Source organism: Myotis davidii, unplaced genomic scaffold (genome assembly GCF_000327345.1).
Source record: "Myotis davidii unplaced genomic scaffold, ASM32734v1 scaffold125, whole genome shotgun sequence".
In the NCBI taxonomy this organism is placed as follows: Eukaryota; Metazoa; Chordata; class Mammalia; order Chiroptera; family Vespertilionidae; genus Myotis; species Myotis davidii.
The window spans coordinates 5,211,950-5,232,127 of record NW_006299390.1 but is presented as its reverse complement, the minus strand read 5'-3'; the positions used below and the strand labels follow the sequence as shown (position 1 = coordinate 5,232,127).

Below are 20,178 nucleotides of genomic sequence, written 5' to 3'. Positions count from 1 at the left end.
GAGTGGGAGAGTATTTTTCCTTGAATTATTCCTTGGTATTATCCAATTATTTGCATTTTCATATTTTACAGTCTGATTATTTTTGTTCTTCAGTGCATCTACCATTCACTACCTCTGTCATGGATACCTATTTCAGTTCCATTTATTCTAAATCTCTCTTTTTTAAAAGAAAGTATTTTAGTGGTTTAAAAGTGCCTGGAAAGTACTGCCTGATATAAAGAGAGTAAATAATTTAAGACAAGGAGTAAACAGATCAGTCCATTATCAAATAAAAATTGCACCAGACAGAGTTAACAGTTGAATAGGCAAGGAAGACTTTACTCAAGACTATTGCAATAAGGGAATGAAATTGAACTCAACTCCCCTGAAACAAAAAGCAGGAAGATTTTTAAATGCTGCCTCCCAGTCTACTGTTAATCCACGAGGAATTCTGAGCGCCAGCACCTTGGGAGGTGGCCTGCGGATGGTGCCCGGAAAAGAAAGGTCTTGCCCGGCGAGGGCAGTTAGCACGGCCACTGGTGGATTAGACGGCACTTAGAGGCCCTGGCCCTCACCCCACTGAGCTGTGACCTGGGACTCCGGCAGGATGGGCACTTAGCTGCCTCAAGGGGCTCACAGGCCATGGAGACAAGCCAGTGGCAGAGGGACCTGTGAGCTACAGCCTGGGGGACATGGGACAGGGGAGGTGCCGTGGTGCAGTCTTAGGGACGAGGGGACCAGAGCCTCTGAGTCCTGTCCTGGGACTGCTTTGTGCAGTGATCCAGCACACCGGCAGCAGTGGGAGTCCAAAACCTTGTGTTGACATCAATGTGTACTGTTTCTATCACATTGGGCAAACCAAGGCTACGACGGCCTAGGGCAGGGGTGGGCAAACTTTTTGACTCGAGGGCCACAATGGGTTCTTAAACTGGACCGGAGGGCCGGAACAAAAGCGTGGATGGAGTGTTTGTGTGAACTAATATAAATTCAAAGTAAACATCATTACATAAAAGGGTATGGTCTTTTTTTGTTTTTAGTTTTATTCATTTCAAATGGGCCGTAGTTTGCCCACGGCTGCATTAGACCCTTGCATTCTATAAACAGTTTAATTTTTAGCTTATGATGCTACCCAATATTGTTACCAGCGGTAAATATAATAACCCCGATCCTCTATAAATTAGAAATAAAAGAGGACAGAACAATATACAGGGTGGGGAAAAGTAGGTTTACAGTTGTTCTTATGGAAAACAATACAATAATTAATAAATAATAATACAAGAATAAACTCTGTTTTGTGCACTCATGATTGTAAACCTACTTTTGCCCCACCTGATCTTTACCCTCTAATTATTTTGTAAGGCTTCTTAATATTTGGAAACTTATCTGGAACTGGATGGAGCCCCCTTCCTTGCAGGAGATATAAATGTGACCATTTTTAGTCTTTTACATAGACATGAAGTCATGTGAGAGGTGAAACTGAATCCTTACTTATTGATTTTTATATCTCAACCTTAAAGTTGGTAAATGTTCAAAAAATGTTAGTCATGTTTCAGTGCATGAACCCATCCAAGGTTGCTGTGAGCTCCTGGGGGCTTATATTCTTGAGATCAGCCTTAGCTCTCAGTTCCTGTCCACAGACTCTTGATCTCACTCGCACTTCACCTTCTCTCTAGGCCCCGAGGTCGGCAAACTGCAGCTCGCGAGCCACATGCGGCTCTTTGGCCCCTTGAGTGTGGCTCTTCCTAAGCCTTAGGAGTACCCTAATTAAGTTAATAACAATGTACCTACCTATATAGTTAAGTTTAAAAAATGTGGCTCTCAAAAGAAATTTCAATCCTTGTACTGTTGATATTTGGCTCTGTTGACTAATGAGTGTGCCAACCACTGCTCTAGGCCAACCCAGATATGGAACTCAACCCTTATTCCTTGATCGTCTTTGAAACCTCTCACAAAACAAATTACCAAGCAAAAAATTAACAAACTTTATTAATGTTTTGGGCAATGTGTGTGTGCCTGTGTGTGCAGAAATTTAAAATCTAATCAACTTTTTTTTCAATTACTTTAGTGACCTTGACATCGGTTTGTTTTCATAGGCTCAATCATCATTTGCCTCTTCTTTTCCTTTCCTTAAATTTATGTTAATTCCTCATGCAAAGCAGTTTAGCTTTCCCTTTTTTTATGGTCTTCTTTATAAAAGTAAAGTTTCTAAGACCTGACTTTTTACAACCAGACAGAATTACCAAGCTATTTCTCTGAATATAAACATTCTCATGAAAAACATGTCAGCTGTTCAAATAACCATTTCCATCTCTCTTCAACATTTTATATTCTAGAGTTATCAGGATGTGGAATGTCATACTCAACATGCTCCAAGCTCACATCAACTTAATTGTGCCTAAAAGTTGAATTGCTAAATAGAAAACTAATGGAAAATATTTGTCATCTATTTAGGGTATCTCTTTGCCCAGTACAGAGCTAATTAAGAAACATAATTAATAGAGCTCTATCTTTTCAGGCCAGGAACAGAGATTTAACCCTATGTTCTTTTCTTTCCTGCCTCAATTCTATCAGCATCAGATCATTCTTTCATTTCAACATAGTATCCTAACATTTTTATATTTCTCACATTCATTCATTCATTCCTTCATTCAGTAAGATACTATTTACTTTGTATCAATATAACATAGAAGTCAAGTGGGGCTTAGATCAAGTAAATCAGAAAATAAATAGTAAAATTTCATATGGTACAAAACACTAATAAAATAAAGTAGGGTACTAGGTAAAGGGAGGGAAGGCGGTAGCTCTTTTAGATGGCATAGTCAGGCCCTCTAGAAGCATGGGAAAGTTGACAAGACTTGAATAATAAAGAGCTAGCTATGAACGAATCTAAGGAATAATATACCAGGTAATGGAAAGGGTAGAGATAAAAGCTCTAACATGGGACTTGGCTTGAAAACTTCAGGGAATAGAAAGGGGCGGGGGGGGGGGGGCAAAAAGGGGTGCAAAACAAAACAGCATGGCTAGAATATAGAGAACAGAGAAGAGAATGGTAAGACATGAAGTCACAGAGGTTTGAAGAAATGAAATAGTAGATCCTGGTATAGAATTTGGATTATTTCTAAATCATACTAGAAGGTATTTTTAAAATGGGTATGATTTTATCTAACTTGTCCTTTTTTAAAATCACTTTGCTGTGTGGGGATTATATCTTATATTGGTTGTCTTAAAATTTACCTTAGAGTCATCTTAAAACTATGGTCCACTCTCTTCAAATTATCTTCCAGACAAATGCACTAAATTTATGTATTGTGAGCATGTACTATGTTCCTGGCACTGGGCTAGACGTGGTGATTCGACAATGACAAGGAAGTGATTCCTATATCCAAAAACACACAGCCTCATTGGAAAAGACTTTGTTCTGTTTACTGTAGGCAGTTAATATTCTCCACATTCTTTGCATTCTTATTAGAATCAGTATGACCTTCCATGACCTTTCGTGGATCATGGATTTTTAGGCCTAAACTATATTCCGCCAACCACTTTATACAAAATAAAGGTTTAAGAATGTATTTGCATTTGCATTTTATTCTTGGAATCCTTTCCAATTTCATGATGAGTTGTCCGAGTTCTTTTTAGTAGGAAAAATGAATTCATAGTATGGAGTAGAAAAATATAGCACCTCTACAAAACTTTCTTTCTGTAGAGTGGCATTCCAAGATAATTCAAGGTTGGATATATATTAATTAAAGTAGGAAAATATTTGTAGTACCAGATCACAAAACAGAGTCTCTGTGTTAGGTCATTTCTAGCTCATCTCCATATTGAAGTGCAAATATGCAGAGAGCACAGATTGCCTCCCAGACTGCCAATCAAATGCCTGATTATTTGTGAATGTTTCTTGACCTTGGGGAGCTGAGTGATGAACATGAGGGAATTCTTTGCGTAGGACACAGGGAAAGAAGCTAATCAAACAAATAAACAAAAAGCTCAGGGAGACACCAATTTTCTGTTGAGACTGAATCCCAGTACTTTGGACCATTTGTCTTGCTTCCCATCTTTCCTTCTCTTTTCATTGGCTTTAAAATGTTAAGGATTTTTCTCAGTCTGCCTCACACCCCGTTGTGCCCTCTATTTTATCCGTACTTTTGTGGTTTGTTTTCTATTCTATTTTTCCCATAGTACAAGAGATGCATGCATTAAACAAGAGTCACTAAAGGACTGGGCCTGTGAAAAATCTATTTTGAAGTTGGAGGAAAAGGCAAGCCAGCTTTCTAAACATTCCTTTCCCTTGAGGCAAAATTCTGCCCCCAAAAATTGTTTTCCTCCTTCGAAAGAATTAACATTTCGACCACTGAGCGTTTTGGAAACAGTTGTATATTGTGTCTCACAAATCCAGCTTCTTCATAGACCAAGTGCTGGTTAATGGCAATACCTTAGACCTTCTCTCATCTTTGTAAAAAGAACTGTTTATGGATGATAACATGTGGTTATAAAAATCCTTCAGATTTCATAGGGGATACGTGCTCCTTTCATTCCTACAACAGTACATATCAAAGACTTATTTTAAGCAAAGCCTAAGTCCCCATAGTACTCCCTGTCAAATGGTGGAGAAAGATGAGAGAATAACTATTATGCTACCAATGATAGGGGTTGTGACATTTGAATCGGGGGTTATAGAAGTATAGTCATGGTTACCTTGCTAAGAATGATGGTCAGGAAACCCTTTTCAGAAGGCTGACACTTAGCTGAGCCATAGGGACAGGTAGAATTTAGACAGGAAAGGGAGGTGAGAAGCAGGTTCCAGGGAGAAGAAACAGCCTATGCAAAAGGCAAGCATCAAGGACTGTGGTAAAGTCTGAACATGAACAAAAGTCTGACCACAAAAGGTTTGTACTGGAAAAGAGATGCATTTGGTAAGATGTGATCATAGCAGATCATCTTAGAGCCTGTGTGCCATTCGAAGGTTTACTTTCCTAGAAAGGCACCCAAGGATTTCTGGTGGGGGGAAATGAATGAATGGATTTGCATTTGTTGACTATTCACTCTTGTAGTTTGAAATGAGGTGGACTGGAAGGTACAGGCAAAGAGAATAATTATTATTCTTTAAATATATTTTATTGATTTTTTTTTTACAGAGAGGTAGGGAGAGAGAGAGGGAGTTAGAAACATCGATGAGAGAGAAACATCGATCAGCTGCCTCCTGCACACTCCCTGCTGGGGATGTGCCCGCAACCAAGGTACATGCGTTTAACCAGAATCAAACCTGGGACCCTTGAGTCCGTAGGCTGATGCTCTATCCACTGAGCCAAACCGGTTAGGGCCAAAGAGAATAATTAGGACACAATTGCAAAACTCCAGATAAGAAGTGATGAGATTTTGGCTGTAGTCCTGGAATAGAGGAGAGAGGAATTATTACAGAGATGATTAAGGGCGGAATACAGGACTTCTTGAATAATGGGAAGAGGGAGGAAGAAACTTGTGGTGGCTGTCAGGTGTCCAGTTTTGGAACAAACTGATGGAAAACCTGTTGGGGGAAAGACTGTGATTCAGTCTCAGCCATGTTGCTATTGAGGTCCTGATTATAAGGCTACATGCAGAGCAACATGCCCAAGTTTCATTGTGACTACTGGGATACATACCTCACCCATGACTCTCCATCTGTGAGAAAGACACTCTGCAGTGGTAGGAAACACAAAAAGAATGTGAAAGACTGCTATCAGAAGTGGATAGAAGAGTAAGCTTAGAGCCGGATTGACAAAATAACTGCAGCACTTCAGCAAGGAAAGATACCTCCTACTCCATTCTTTGCTCCTCCTCCTGCAAGGGGCAGTGGTGGCACCCCCCGCCCTGGTTTGAAGCCCATACCCCATATGAGATACCCTCCCATGATGCCAGTGAAGATGTCCATGGGACCTACTCCTGGAATGAGGCCACCTATGGGAGGCCACGGACTAATGATGCCTGGGCCTCCAGTGATGAGACCTCCCACCAATCCCATGACGGTGCCCAATCGGCCAGGAATGACTCTCCCAGAAAGATAAGGGGAGCCCCTCAGCTTTGTATTTCTTGTTCCAGTTCACCAGAAGATCGGGGTGCTGCAACTCTGGGAGTTTTCAAACAGCATGACAAGGAAGACTCATTCCCTCTTCCTACCAAAGAGAGAATAGTTTTAGAGGGGAATAGCAGGACCAAAATAAAAAGCATATTTTCACTTGTATTGTGAAACGTGAAAATAAAATTGCCAACTCTTAGTTTCAAAAAAGTCAATGAAAACAGCAATTAACATGGTTTTCATATAAAGTCAAAAATTATAGTGGCTCATTCAAGGTTTATTCCTTTCCTCTACATGAAAATATTTTTACTTTAAAAAATCATTTATGTTTACTACCACTTCCCCAGCTTAGTCTAGTCTCTGGAGAAATGTCACACTTGCAGACTTGATATTCACATGTTCCATAAACACTTTATTATTAATCCTTTAAGGTATATACTTGCAAATATTTTGTTTCTCTGTTGCATTCCTTATGCAATGTCATGCTCATATTACTGCAAACAGAGTAGTGAAGAAAGAATGGAATAGCAAGCCCTGGCCAGGTGGCTCAGTTGATTGGAGCATTTCCCGACCAGCAAATGTTGTGGGTTTGATTCCTAGTTAGAGCACATACCTAGGTTATAGGTTCAAACCCCCGTTGGAGCCTGTATGGGAGGTAACTGATCAATGTTTCTCTCACATCAACATTTCTCTTTTTTCTCTCTCTCTCCAACCCCTTTCCTCTCTCTTTTAAAATCCATGAACATATCCTGCGGTGAGAATGAAAAGGAAAGAATGGAATAGTAATATCTTGCTAGTTATCACATCTGTCAACTCTTCCTTGTCAGTGTTTCTTACGTTCGTCCTTTCCTCACTTTACCTATCATCATTTTCCCAAAATAGAAACCTGTCGCTTCTTAGCCTGGGATACCTTTACCAGAGTTCTTAATTACCTCCAACAGAAATGGATTCTGCTTGATTTATGCAGAAAATAAATTTATTGAAAGGCTATTGATTAGTTTGCAGAATCACAGGGAAGGTGGAAAAACAAGCTTGAAAAACAAGAAAAAACAAAGGGACTGCGTTTCAAAGTCATCCCACAAGCATAGGACAAGGAAGACCCTCCCCGCTCTCTCTGGCCCAGCTGCCCCAGCTGCCAGCAAAACCAGCTGTGGCAGTCTCTTCCGCCACTGGAATAAATTCTTCACTGTTGCTGCTGCTCTGCCTCACTAACTCCAGATTCAAAATCCCAGGTGGTTGTGTCTGATTGCCTAATCCTGGATTGAAAGTATGTCCATGCCCTATTTTCCAAGTTTCCAGGGAAGGCAAATATCTGGGCTTTTCCACTTCTGTAGCTGGACATAGCACCCTCCCACTAACACTCATGTTGTGGAAAATTCTCCAATTATAGGCAAGAGAGTCCAAATCAGGGCAGCCACAGAAATGTTGGAGTCTTCCTGAATAACCAATTTACCTCCTAGTTCTAATCATTCATGTTTCTATTTTCCTTTAAGCACTGTTTTGGGCATGTGCTATGTACTCATGGGGAAGATATCAAGATTGCATGTACCTGATGAAGGCTTTCCCAAAACATAACTATTATTATATTTGACACTATCATAGTTTCCAATAACTTAAAATCTTCAACAGAGTATCAAAAATATCAATTGATTTCTCTTACATCTACTGTCTTTTTTCTTATTATTTTCTAACATAAATTCTCTTCTCCAACTAGGATAATTATCTTCCAATTTATATATATTACTATGCTCATTTTCTGCAGAACCCCTGGTCCATTCACCTATTTCTCCCTAGCCCATGCCTGAACTCATTTTATTTCTTCTCCAAGTAGCACCCCAGTTCTGTGCTTGGCCTTCTTCATGATTTCAAATGAGAATCATGAAATTAAAGGCATACTTACTGTGAAATCATACAGTATTTATGAACACTAAGTGGTACCGGTGCCTTGTTTTATAAACACTCTGTATGGATCTATTTTAAATGTAGATAGTTTTACCTCTCCAATTGGATTGTAAATGACTCAAGGATCTTAATTGCTCGTGTATCTCCTCTGCCATATTAATCACGTCAAATACAGAGTCTTTTCCATGTGTCTGTGGAATAGCTGAACAGATGTCTGACCAGCTTCAACTCTCACCACACACTTTGAAAGAATTTGGGATCCTGGAGCCGATTCTTCTGAAACTTACTTTGTTTTGTTCTCTCCCACAATCTCTAACTCTAGGTAAATCCTAGTCATCATTCCACAAATGTACAAATTTCATATTCTAGTGGGAACCAGGCAAGGATGACTGGGCACAAATTAACTATCATTATTAGAAATTACCGGAAGCAAGTGTCCAGGTGATACCAAGTGTCATCTTCATAGAGGAAAGATGGCATTATTAAAAAATTGAAAAAGTTAATTTCCACACTACATCACATAATATTTTTATGCTTTGCAAAGTCAACACGGAAAAGAAATGGGTTTCATTTAAGAATCTGATTATTTTGTCATTGTCACACAATGACATTAATTGGGTACTAAATTTGCAAAATGCCTTGGCGAATGCAAACAAATGTGTCCTCTGTAAATTAAGGAAAAAACAGATGCCTGTTTCTCACACAAAGTTCCTTTCTGATGTTTCAGAGCAGTACTTTTTCAGAGAATGAGTTTGGGCAGATGGCATTATAATTCAAATAAAATGAAATAGGCTTCCAAGTGTGTCCATATCATCTTCCCCTATGAATGCCAGAAGAATTTTTAAAGTTTCTAATGTATCTGAGTGTCCTCATAAATATAACCTGTTATTAAATAAGTTGTAAAGATTACATTATGACTCTCATGTTAGCTGAGATATCTTTCCAAATCAGGTATTAGGAAATATCTGCAACATGTCCAATGATATCTATTGCACAACAAGGAAATGCAATGCAAAAGGACTTGAAGATTATTGAACTCATTCTCCTAAAGTGCAATGTGAAAATTATGTCAAAGTTCCAGAGACATTCATCATAAAGGATAAAGGCACAGGTGGCCAGGTCTCTCATGCATGTGACTCTTCAGGTTTTGTTACCAATGTTTAGAACATTGAGAATCCTAAGAAAGGACAGTCCAGAAAGCACCTGCATCTCCCAACGTTATCAAAAATAACTCAAGTTGTGACATCTGGCAAATGATTTAACCGCAGTTAAATAATATCCCTTCTCATAGAGTTGTTATGAGGATCAAATGAGACCATTTATGTAAAGCACTCAACACAGTGCCTGATACATAACATCAATACAGTGTAGCTAAGTTGTATTTCTATGGTACTCAATAACTGAAGTGGAGGTAGGAATGCGTATCACTTTTATAATTTTGCCTATGAAAAATTTAAAGGATAACATCCTATGTATGTTGGCTTGGGAACATAAATAGCATTTATTGCCATTGAATGCCAAACTTTTTCAATGTAAACTCCCATCAGTAAGAAGAATTGCCAGGTAAATATTGAATTTTATTTTACAATATAACTAAAGGGAAACTTCTCTATAAAGCATTTACTGTCATCTTCAATTCCCACCATAAATGGCCATTCCTTTGTTAGTGCACCTTTGCATACTTCTACCATGATATGTCCCAAGTTATTGAATTTCTTTTATTTACACACCTCCTTTACACAGAATTTTTTTTTAATTTTTAGCTCTTAGCACAGCATTCAGTAAATCTTGAAGAAATGAATAATGAATTTCATATTATTCAAAAATGGAATAATAAAATATCTCTCTCCACTATGGCAAATATAAAGCCCTCTAGGAAAAATGAAAATGAACCCAGTAACATCTGAAACTCTCTTCCTGTGATTTCTATGATTCCCTTAAATATTCCAATATTCTTCTATGTATTTTGATGAAAAAATACGATATTGGATACCTTCGTTTATAAGAAATTTGACGTCTAATGAGAGTTTAAACTATTGCTCTTAGAAAAAGTTTGAGAGAAATTGGAGATCTGTCTCAGTAAACAGTATTTTTAGATTTTAAAAATAAAAAAATGAATTTGAAAGTGCACAATGTGATGTCGTTTGCAAAATTAAACTAAAAACATGGGGAAATCTTGCAAAGTATTGGCTTATCCATGTTACTGTAAAATGTAATTAAGTATAGTATTATAAGTCTGGTTATTAAAAGCACACAATATCCATAATGGGAAAATAAAAGCTACTAAAATTCTGTTATCAAAAGCAATGGAACTAAAACTGTAATGCCTGTTTTCTTTTTTTTTCTTTTAACTAAAAAATTCTCTTTAATCTCTATGTATTTCTCTAACACTTGTGTTAGGGCATTGACAGAGCACAAAGTTAGCTTTATGGAACACAACCAATATCAACATTTTATTTTTTTCTTCTTCCTTTCTACCTCAACCCAGTACACCTGAAAATATCTGAAATATTTGGCATACACTTTCACCACAAGAATACCTAACTGAAATCTGTTAACATTTGTTTAAAAAAACAACAACCATAAAGTAACAACTACTGTATTAATGTCATAAGAAGCCAAAACTCCTTGTGTCTCCCAAATCTCTATCTGAGGTTGCTCTTCAGGTGAAGATACAAGACTTTTTTAAAAATATGTTTTATTGATTTTTTACAGAGAGGAAGGATAAAAATATATTTTAAAATAATAATAAATAAAATGTAACCAAAGCCCTTGACTCCAATTATCAGATCAACTAGAGGCCCGATGCATCAAATTCATGCACGGGAGGGGGGTCCCCTCAGCCTAGCCTGCACCCTCTCCAATCTGGGACATCCCTCTCACAATCCTGAGCTGCACACCTAATCACTTACCTGCCTGCCTGCCTGGTTGCCCTAACTGCCCCCTCTTGCCAGCCTTATTGCCCCAAATGCGCCCCCCCTCCCCCGCCAGCCTAGTCAACCCCAACTGTCCTCCCTGCCAGCCTGGTCACCCCTAACTGCACCACCCCGCCAGCCTGATCAACACTAATCCCCCCCACACACACACTGGCCTAGTCACTTCTTACTGCCTCCCTGCTGGCCTGGTCGCCCCTCATGGAACCTCCGTCCCCCATGCCAGCCTGGTCACCCCATGCAGCCTGTTTATTCAGTCATTTGGTTGTCCCTCACTAACCCCCCTGCCGGCCTGGTCGCCCAACGCAGCCTGCTATTCAGTTGTTTGGTCGTCCCTCACTAACCACCCCCTGCCTGCCTGGTCATAGGCAGCCATCTTGTGAGGGTGTGAGGGTTAATTTGCATATTGCCTCTTTATTATATAGGATGATATTTTAGCTAGTGATGACTGTGTACAAATCACTATTTTTTTGTTTGTTTTTTGCTTCAGTAGGGCATTGCAGATAAAAAATGATGTGATTGCCTCTCTTAGACCATGTGGTCCTCTAGAACTCTCTGTGCTTTGTCTGTACAATACCACTGGTGTCGACTAATTTGAATGTATACATGAAGAGTCTTGCAGAGTTGCTGAGTCCTGCATCTTATCACTGTCACTGCTCATATGATTTACTCTCAGTCCAGTTGTTATCACTGGGACACATCCCAGCTCCACGTGGGCCCTTAATGCTTCCTGAAAGCCTGGCATGGAAGGCAACCTGCAGGGCTGCTCTGTGGGATTGGCTGACTCTTTCCATGCCAGGCCTCCCAAGCCGAGAGGGACTCTGCCAGCTTCAGGCAGGCAATACTTTTCACTGGGGTGACGTGCTCTCCAAGAATTCTTGCAATGTTTTAGGCATCCGGACACCTTTCAGACACAGTGGGCATCATGTTTTTTATTCCAGGACTTTTCTGTTTTTATCTTACAGATTTATCTAATACAAATACCATTAGGGAATCTCACCCTCAGATTTTTGTGTATATGTTTCTTTGTTTCCGTCTACCATGAAGCAAAGCAGTAAAACAGTACATGCTGTTAGATCCAAATCCCTAAGTTTTTGCATTACTGCATCATACCTCATTACCATAATTTATAATTTTATCAAAGAGGGTTTTATATTTTATTAGGTAGAGATTTCAGTTCCCTATTCCTGACATCTAATCCAGTCCTTCTGTCTGAGGGACAGAGATGGGACCGAGCTGAATAGGCAAAGATTCGTACAAATCACAGTGACCAGATCATTGGAAACAATATCCTGCCCTCTTTTGTGTTTGTGGGTCTGAAAACTCAGGATTTGTACTAAAATTCTACCATTTCGCTCTGAGCAAAATTTCACATTTGAGGTGGACGCTAATATAAGGCAGATGTCAGTACAGTGTGTATTAATAGGCACTTGGTTGCTTTTTGATGCTGGCTGATACTATGATGATGCAAGATTAATTATAAAGTAACTGGAGGTACTTCTGTAACATTTATACCATTCACATTCTTCAGATTCCGAGATGCTCAGGCCCTTTCAGCACCACTCATTGCACTGCATTGCCAAAATGGGGAAGACTGTGGTTCCAATATCTCTACTTAGGGATCTAGCTAAAATAATCTGGACAGGAAATTATTGTGATAAAGAACATTTGGGCAATCTTAACACATAAAATGGATTATGTTAATATGACTTAATGTCTGTATTTGGGCATTTCTGTCATTACCGTTTAATAGGTAGCAGTAGTGCCCATGGAATAATACCAAATAGGGAATAGACACCTCATTGTTAGAGTGACACTCTGGCTAGTCTACCTTCTCCTTTCATGCCATGAGAAAAGCTTTCCCAGCCTTCCTTACCTTTGACACTCTAATCCAGTGGTTCTCAACCTTCCTAATGCCATGACACTTTAATACAGTTCCTCATGTTGTGGTGACCCTCAACCGTAAAATTATTTTCGTTGCTACTTCATAACTGTAATTTTGCTACTGTTATGAATTGTAATGTAAATATCTGATATGCAGGATGTATTTTCATTGTTACAAATTGAACATAATTAAAGCATAGTGATTAATCACAAAAACAATATGTAATTATAAATGTGTTTTCCGATAGTCTTAGGCGACCCCTGTGAAAGGGTCGTTCGACCTCCCAAGGGGTCATGACCCACAGATTGAGAACCGCTGCTCTAACCTATCTGTGATAAGTCCTGCTGAGAATTATTCATCTTCTCCACCTACAACGAGTCTAAAACTGAACTGAAAGCCTGGTCAGCTTGTCTATTCTGTTCATGTTTAAAAACATTCCACAACACAGATGGTCATTCTGGAAGCTATCCTCTCGTCCTTTCTCTCCCCAAATTATGTTGACAATTCCTATTTTATTGATATTTCCCTTTTTAAGTGTCCTTTTCAAAAATGCATATGAATTACGTCTTTGTTCTGACTGAAAAACACAGAGCTCTGTAGACCAGATAAAGTAGGACTTTATGGCAACTCATGTCACCCCGATTTTCCAAATGTCCAGCTTATCTACAAGCATGCAAGTCTCTTAGGATGCACGTTTTTCATAGCAAAAGCAGAAATGGATGCTAGCACCTAATGGCATGTAGAGCTGCCACGAGGCTTCTGCACCGGTGTTGCGGCAGATGCTTCCAACAGCACCATCACGGACAGTTGGCTCATCTCTGCACACTTTCGTTCACAGCCCTAGGTTCCTGCTCAGTCTGATCCATTTCACTGGTCTGAGTGGCATTTTAATTAAACAATGCTCTGAGGCTCCATATTAATTAGAAAGTGAAATTAGGGCATATTCCTAAGTAGAATTCAGCTCTTCTATTATACTAAACAAAGCTAAATATTAAATTTCATTTTCCAAGCCCTTACTGTATTGATGTTCAATATTTAGTTGTCCCCTGAGATTTTAAACAGTATGGTTTCCTCGTATACATCCAATTAATCAAATTTAAAAGGACTGCTCTGCTAGAAAAAATGACATCCATTGTGTGAATTCACCCTAAAATACTCAATTGACAAATGTGTTGCTGGCTTATTGTATTAGGATTATTTAAATCAATCATAATTAATTATATCCATGAAATGTAATAGCCTGCAATTCCAGGCTCTTCAAAAATTACCTTAAGGTTTAGGTAGAGTAAAATATACATGTATTTCTCCTTGTAGCATATATCATAAATAATAATGAATTAAATTGGTGAAACTTTCTGTTTAAAGGTTGGGTCTGTCTGGAACCATCAGCTCCATGGATGTTGAGACTTATCCCTGTACCCTCACTGCCTCCCTCAGAGTAGATGAGCAGTCAATATTTCTTGAATGAAAAACGGACTCATGAATGATACTACATTATGAGACATGAAGTAATGTCATCAGTGAAGAATTGCAAATTTCACTTTCTAATCTATCCAGATCTCATCAAGAACCCATTAGCCAATCACTTTAGGGACATAAGAAGAAAACAGCAATCACAACCACCACCCAAACCATGGCAAAATGTGGCCATTTCCCTCCGTTTCTCCTAACTCTTTAAAATCTCATTGATAAGGCAAAATGGAGAATTAAGGCAAAAATGTGATTTATTTCTCATAACCTATCCAGGTCTTCACCTAGACTCCCTGGAAAAGGGTGACTAAACAATTTGTAAAGCTTCCAGTTTTATCAATATTCATTTTGAATCAATAATTAAAATATAATTTCAATATAAAATAGCATATTATTGAAATGTGGGATTCAGGGTGTAAGCTTCTTCCATGTGTTCTTGCCCTGAAGAATAAACTCACAGACAAAAAGGCTTCTTTAATAATAATTAAAAAAAAAAGGTAGAAGTTTATTGGAAGCAGATACAAACTCCATCTGGGCAGGAGTGCCCCCAAAGGAGACCCCCTGGGGAGGGGCCCCCAAATGGGAAAAGCCTGCTCTCTCTGTCTCCTAATGGGAAAATCAATCTTAAAAAAAGGCTTGTGTCCCTTCGTCTCCCCTTTATATATGCTGCAGTTCTTTGTCTGAACCTGACCCTTTCTAATTGGACCTTTTCTTAATTTAGGACCCCTGTGCTTTCCTCATTGGTCACTCTGTTATATAGTATCAGTTTCAAAGCTCAAAGCCCACATGGTGCTCCCCTTTTTCTCTCCCCTTATCTTGCAACATTCCTTTATCCTCTGCACAAATAAGATATGCATTTTGGCCTCTCCAAGCCCCCATCTATGCATTCCTCTCCCATGGACCCTCTTTATCTCCCTAAACCTGCCTGTTTCGTCCCTAGCATTCCTTTCATTATGAGCAATTTAGCTTTCAGTCCTTTACTGTTCACGCCTGCCTCTTATAGTTAAGCAATTCCTTGAGTTTCTGGCTGTCCTTGTGTGCCTCTTTTTCCTTCCTCCCTCCCTCCCTCCCTTCCTTCCTTCCTTCCATTTTCTTTCTTTCTTTCTTTTTCTTTCTTTCTTCAAAAATAAGCATGTGAGTGCTTTGTTTAGCAGTATAGCCCACAAATCATTATATACCTTAGAGATTTTCTTGATAAGTTTAGCATCTATTTAGCGATCACCATTGGCACATAACATGCCCATGTAACCAATCATCTCTAGTTTGATAGGCTGCTTCCATGGTTTTCTATGAAAATAATACCACAAGGAATGACCTGTGCATTTGCCTTTTCTATTGTTGAAGATGAAACTTTACAGAAACTTCCCAGAGGATAGATTGTTGGATCAAAGGAAAAAGTATGTCCGTTTGTGTTAGTTATTGCCAAACTCCCCTCAGTATGAGCTGTATAATGTTACCCATCCACCAGCCTTGTATGAGGGGCCAGCTTTACCACAACCTTGCCAAAAAGCTTGTTGGCAAGATTTTGAATTTTTGCCAATCTGATAGATGAGGCAATATATCTCAATGTACATTTCTCTTATGATAAAGGAAGTTGGGAATTTTTCATGTTTAAAGGATATGTGTGTATACTTTTTGTGAACTTTCTATTCTTGGCTTTTGCATATTTTTCTATTACATTTTTAGTCCTCTATTGTTTTTTCCCCCCACTTTTAAAAAGTTTTCTTTGGAGGAGAGTCAACCTTTATTATTGGTATGTAATAAATATTTTCTCTGAGTTTGTCATTTACCTTTTAACATTATGGTGTTTTGAACTATCCAAGGATTCTTTTTTTGCTTTTAAATAGTCACATTTGTCAAGTTTGAGTCATAAAATAAATGCCTTTCCTCATACCTAGTTCATAAAGGGATTTATCTGTAGGATTCATTGTTTCATTTGTTCCTTTTCCATTTGGAGTTTACTGTGGTAAATTGACTAAAAACCTGTCTATTTAACCATTCTATCTCCACTGACACCAATTTTCATGTTATATTTTCCTAAGAAATTATCTATTTCATTTAGATTTTTAATTTTGCTAACATAGGTTTGTACAAAGTATTTTTTATGATTGCATCTGTTTTGTTATTCCTTACTTCGTTATATGTAGCTTGTCTCTTTTAAATCTTAAATTAGATTTATTTTGCTAATTTTTTAAAAGAAATACCATTTTGATTGAAGTTATTTTTCTATTTTCTATCATACGGATTTGTGTTTTTATTGTTAGTATTTCTTATGTGTGCGTTTCTAGAGGGATTCCTTTGTTGTTCCCTTTCCACCTTTTTTTTTCACATGGTTTTATTGGTGAGAGAGAAAAACATTGATGAAGGTACAACATAGACTGGCTGCCTCCTGCATGTCCCCCACTGGGGATTGAGCCAGAAACCCAGGCATGTGCCCCTCCTGACCAAGAATCAAATAGCCAACCTCCTGGTGCACAGGAGGATGCACAACCAACTGAGCCAATGGCCAGGGGGGCCTTTCCACCTTTTTGAATTGGGAATTCACTTTCAATATTGCTGTTCTTACGTGTGTGTGTGTGTGTGTGTGTGTGTGTGTGTGTGTGTATAGTATCTTATAGATTTTGCTACTTAGTGTTTTCATTCATTACTTTTAGAAATACTTCAATTTACATTTCTTCTTTGATGCAATAGTTGTTAGAGTTTTTAATTTCTAGATGCAAGTTCCTTTGATGATTACTTTGTTATGAATGTCTAAATTTTATTGCATTATGGTCAGATATTATTGTTTGTATTATTTCTGCTTTGTGGAATTTACTGAGACTTTGTTGTAATCTAATATGTAGATAATTTTGGAGATTGTTCCATGTGTATTAGTACTTCTGAGGAATATATTAGTATATTCTCTATTATTGGAGTGTGAAACTCAAAAAAGAGAAGGGGGTAGTGGGGAAAACCAAAAGATTTGTCTAATTAATTATGCTATATTTAGTTCTATATCTGTAATTTTGTCAACTTGACCTATCTTAGACTAAGAGCAGTCTTAAATATCTGTTATTAGTGTATTTCTATTCTTCCTTGCAACTCCTGTAGTTTCTATTTTATAAAGGTGGTTTGTATTATTTAATGTACAGATATTGATGTTATATTTTGTGATCTTTATTGTTAAAAAGTAGTATTTTTTGCCTGGTTAATGCATTTGAACTGAATTCTGCAGTTAATAACAGGACTGTAATCCCTATTTACTTCTTTTTTTAATGTCATGTAAAACTTTGCCTAACCATTTGGCTTTTCTGAGTCACTTTGCTAAAATATGTCTCTTCTTCACAGCATGGGGTTGGGTTTTTTCATGAGCTAATTAGAAAATCTTAAGCATTCATTTTTATGTTTTGTTTTAACTCTGTCATAGTGTTATATGTTATGTTTATTAAGCATATCCTATTATATTGCCTGTTTCTTTCTCTCTGTAATCTGTTTTCTTTGGGATTTGTTTGTTTGTTTTTGGTATTTAGAATAGTTTTTATTTGTGTTCTAATGATTGCCATTATACTGACCCCTTTTTAAAAATACATATGTTTTTATTGATTTCAGAGAGGAAGGAAGAGGGGAGAGATAGAAACATCAATGATGAGAGAGAATCATTAATTGGCTGCCTCCTGCACGCCCTGGGATTGAGCCTGCAACCCAGGCATGTGCCCTTGACTGGAATAAAACCTGGGACCCTTCAGTCTACAGGCCAATGCTTTATCCACTGAGTCAAACCAACTAGGGCTATCCTGATACCTTTTTTAAGGTCCTTATTCAGGTATTAGTTTTAAATGATATGCTGTGATGCCCACCTATTACCTAAGTCAGTGGTCAGCAAACTCATTAGTCAACAGAGCCAAATATCAATAGTACAACGATTGATATTTCTTTTGAGAGCCAAATTTTTTAAACTTAAACTATATAGGTAGGTACATTGTTATTACCTTAATTAGGGTACTCCTAAGGCTTAGGAAGAGCCACACTCAAGGGGCCAAAGAGCTGCATGTGGCTTGCGAGCCACAGTTTGCTGACCACAGACCTTAGCAACAGTTAATGAAATCATTGGTTATTCTCTTTTTTCTCCTCTTTTTATAATTGCATTATTTCAGCAGCATTGAAACATATATTATTTTCATATTATTCCAACCTTTGTTTCCACCTTTGCTCTACACTTGGATCTAAAATTAAATGTGTTAAATGATACTATTAGTCCTTTCCTCCAGTCAGCTTTTGAATTAAGGTTGGTTTCATTAAGTAGATACCTCAGGAAGTATCCTTGGATACTGTATTCCTGAGTGCTTGCATAATATAAACCTGGGGGGACGGGGGTTGGCGGTGAGTGTGTGTGTGTGTGTGTGTGTTGATACTTGAAGGACAAATTGGCTGGGTATAAAATCCATGGCTCAATCTTTATTTGAAATTATTTAAAATACTGCTTCACTGTTGTCAAGTGCGTATGTTGCTCCTGAGATGTGAAACTGATACCAGAGGAAATCGTTTCCTCTGGTGTCATGGGGGGAAAATGCAGGGACACTTGCAAGGGAGGATTGGAGCGGTAGTGGCAGGATTTATTGACATGAAAACAAAGGAAGGGCTTACTATAGAGGAGGCCAGATCACAGCACTGGGAGTAAGCTTAGACTGGGCTGCCTAGACCCAAAAAAGGAAAAGGAGACTTACAGCAGCCAAAGGAGAGTCCTTAAAGCCCACTGCTCCCCTGGTCACAAGTCATGTGGGGACCCTTAGAATTTAGGAGAAAAGAAAGCAAAAGTAAGACAAGAGAGAAGAAATGGTATGCAGGGCACAGATGCCCCTGAAAAGGCTGCCGCAATCCATGAGGAACTTCCCTGATGGGCCCAGCAGCAGAAAATGGTTGATGTTGCCAATCTGCCTCCAGGTCCCATGCCTGATGCCTCATCCCAGCTGCTTCACCGTCTCACTGCTAAAGAAATCTAGTACCAGGATCTCATGCCCACACGTGTGCTCAGGAGGATCGGGACCCAGAGCTGCAGGGCCATCACGCCCGACTCCTCCAGTAGCCCAGCTCAGTCTCTGCTTTCATCAGGCAATTAAAATTCTTGGCTGTGTGACCTTGGGCAAGTTATTTAACTTCTCTGCGCTTCATTTCCTCATCTGTGTGTCTTCTGCCAAGGCTCTGGTGCCCAGACCATGTGGCTGCCCCTCTGGAGATGGGCTTTTGTTAAGCTTTAATTCTATTTCCTCGGGTTCCAGAAGGGACAGACTTTCTTTCAAACTATCTAATCCCTTTCATGGATTTTCCAGGATTTCGTGCCCTTATACTATCTGGTCTTTTCCAAAAAATTTATCAGCGTAGTCTCCTTCTCTTTTATGGAATATTTTGGCTTCTATTGCACATGCCTCATCATTTAGCTTCTCTTGTGTGGAAGGTGGGCTTAGTAAAAGGATTTCCCCCTATGCCATTTTCTCCCCTCCCCCATTAATGGGGCAGTCTCCCAGGGTGACTGTAAAGCTGCCTCTTCTTACTTAATCAGCCTGATTTCATTTGCTCTCTTCCTTTTATTAATAACTAACTGCCTACTGTAATAATATCAACTTGGTGTGTTTCTTCCATTGGAAGAAACTTATCTTCCAGCCAGTTTTTTGTTTTTTTGCTTTTAAGTCTAATGGCTAACGGGCATATATCTTGAAATTCACTGTTCTGAGATAATGTTCCAGGCATGTGGAAAACCCTTTCAGCAAACAGAATTAGTTATTTCTGAAATTTTTTTTATTATAGTTTCAAGTAGTAGTTATATTTTTTTCTTCTTTGTGTATTCCAATTATACATCTACTGTATTATCTTTGTCTATCTTCTATATTAATGTTTTTCTGATTCTTTTTACATTTCATTTTGTTCTAATGTCTATTACTATGTCTTGCCTCAATAGTCCTTATTTTATTTCTAAGTTAATC

At 38.5% G+C, this 20,178-nt stretch overlaps 1 protein-coding gene and 1 pseudogene across 3 annotated transcripts in view; both read left to right on the top strand.

The window, feature by feature from the left end:
* The window catches only part of MAGI2 (membrane associated guanylate kinase, WW and PDZ domain containing 2), a 1,072,297-nt gene that overhangs the window by 860,296 nt on the left and 191,823 nt on the right, over positions 1-20,178 (top strand). The gene's annotated exons all lie outside the window — the stretch shown is intronic.
* On the top strand, positions 5,583-6,020 carry LOC102765563 (annotated as a pseudogene).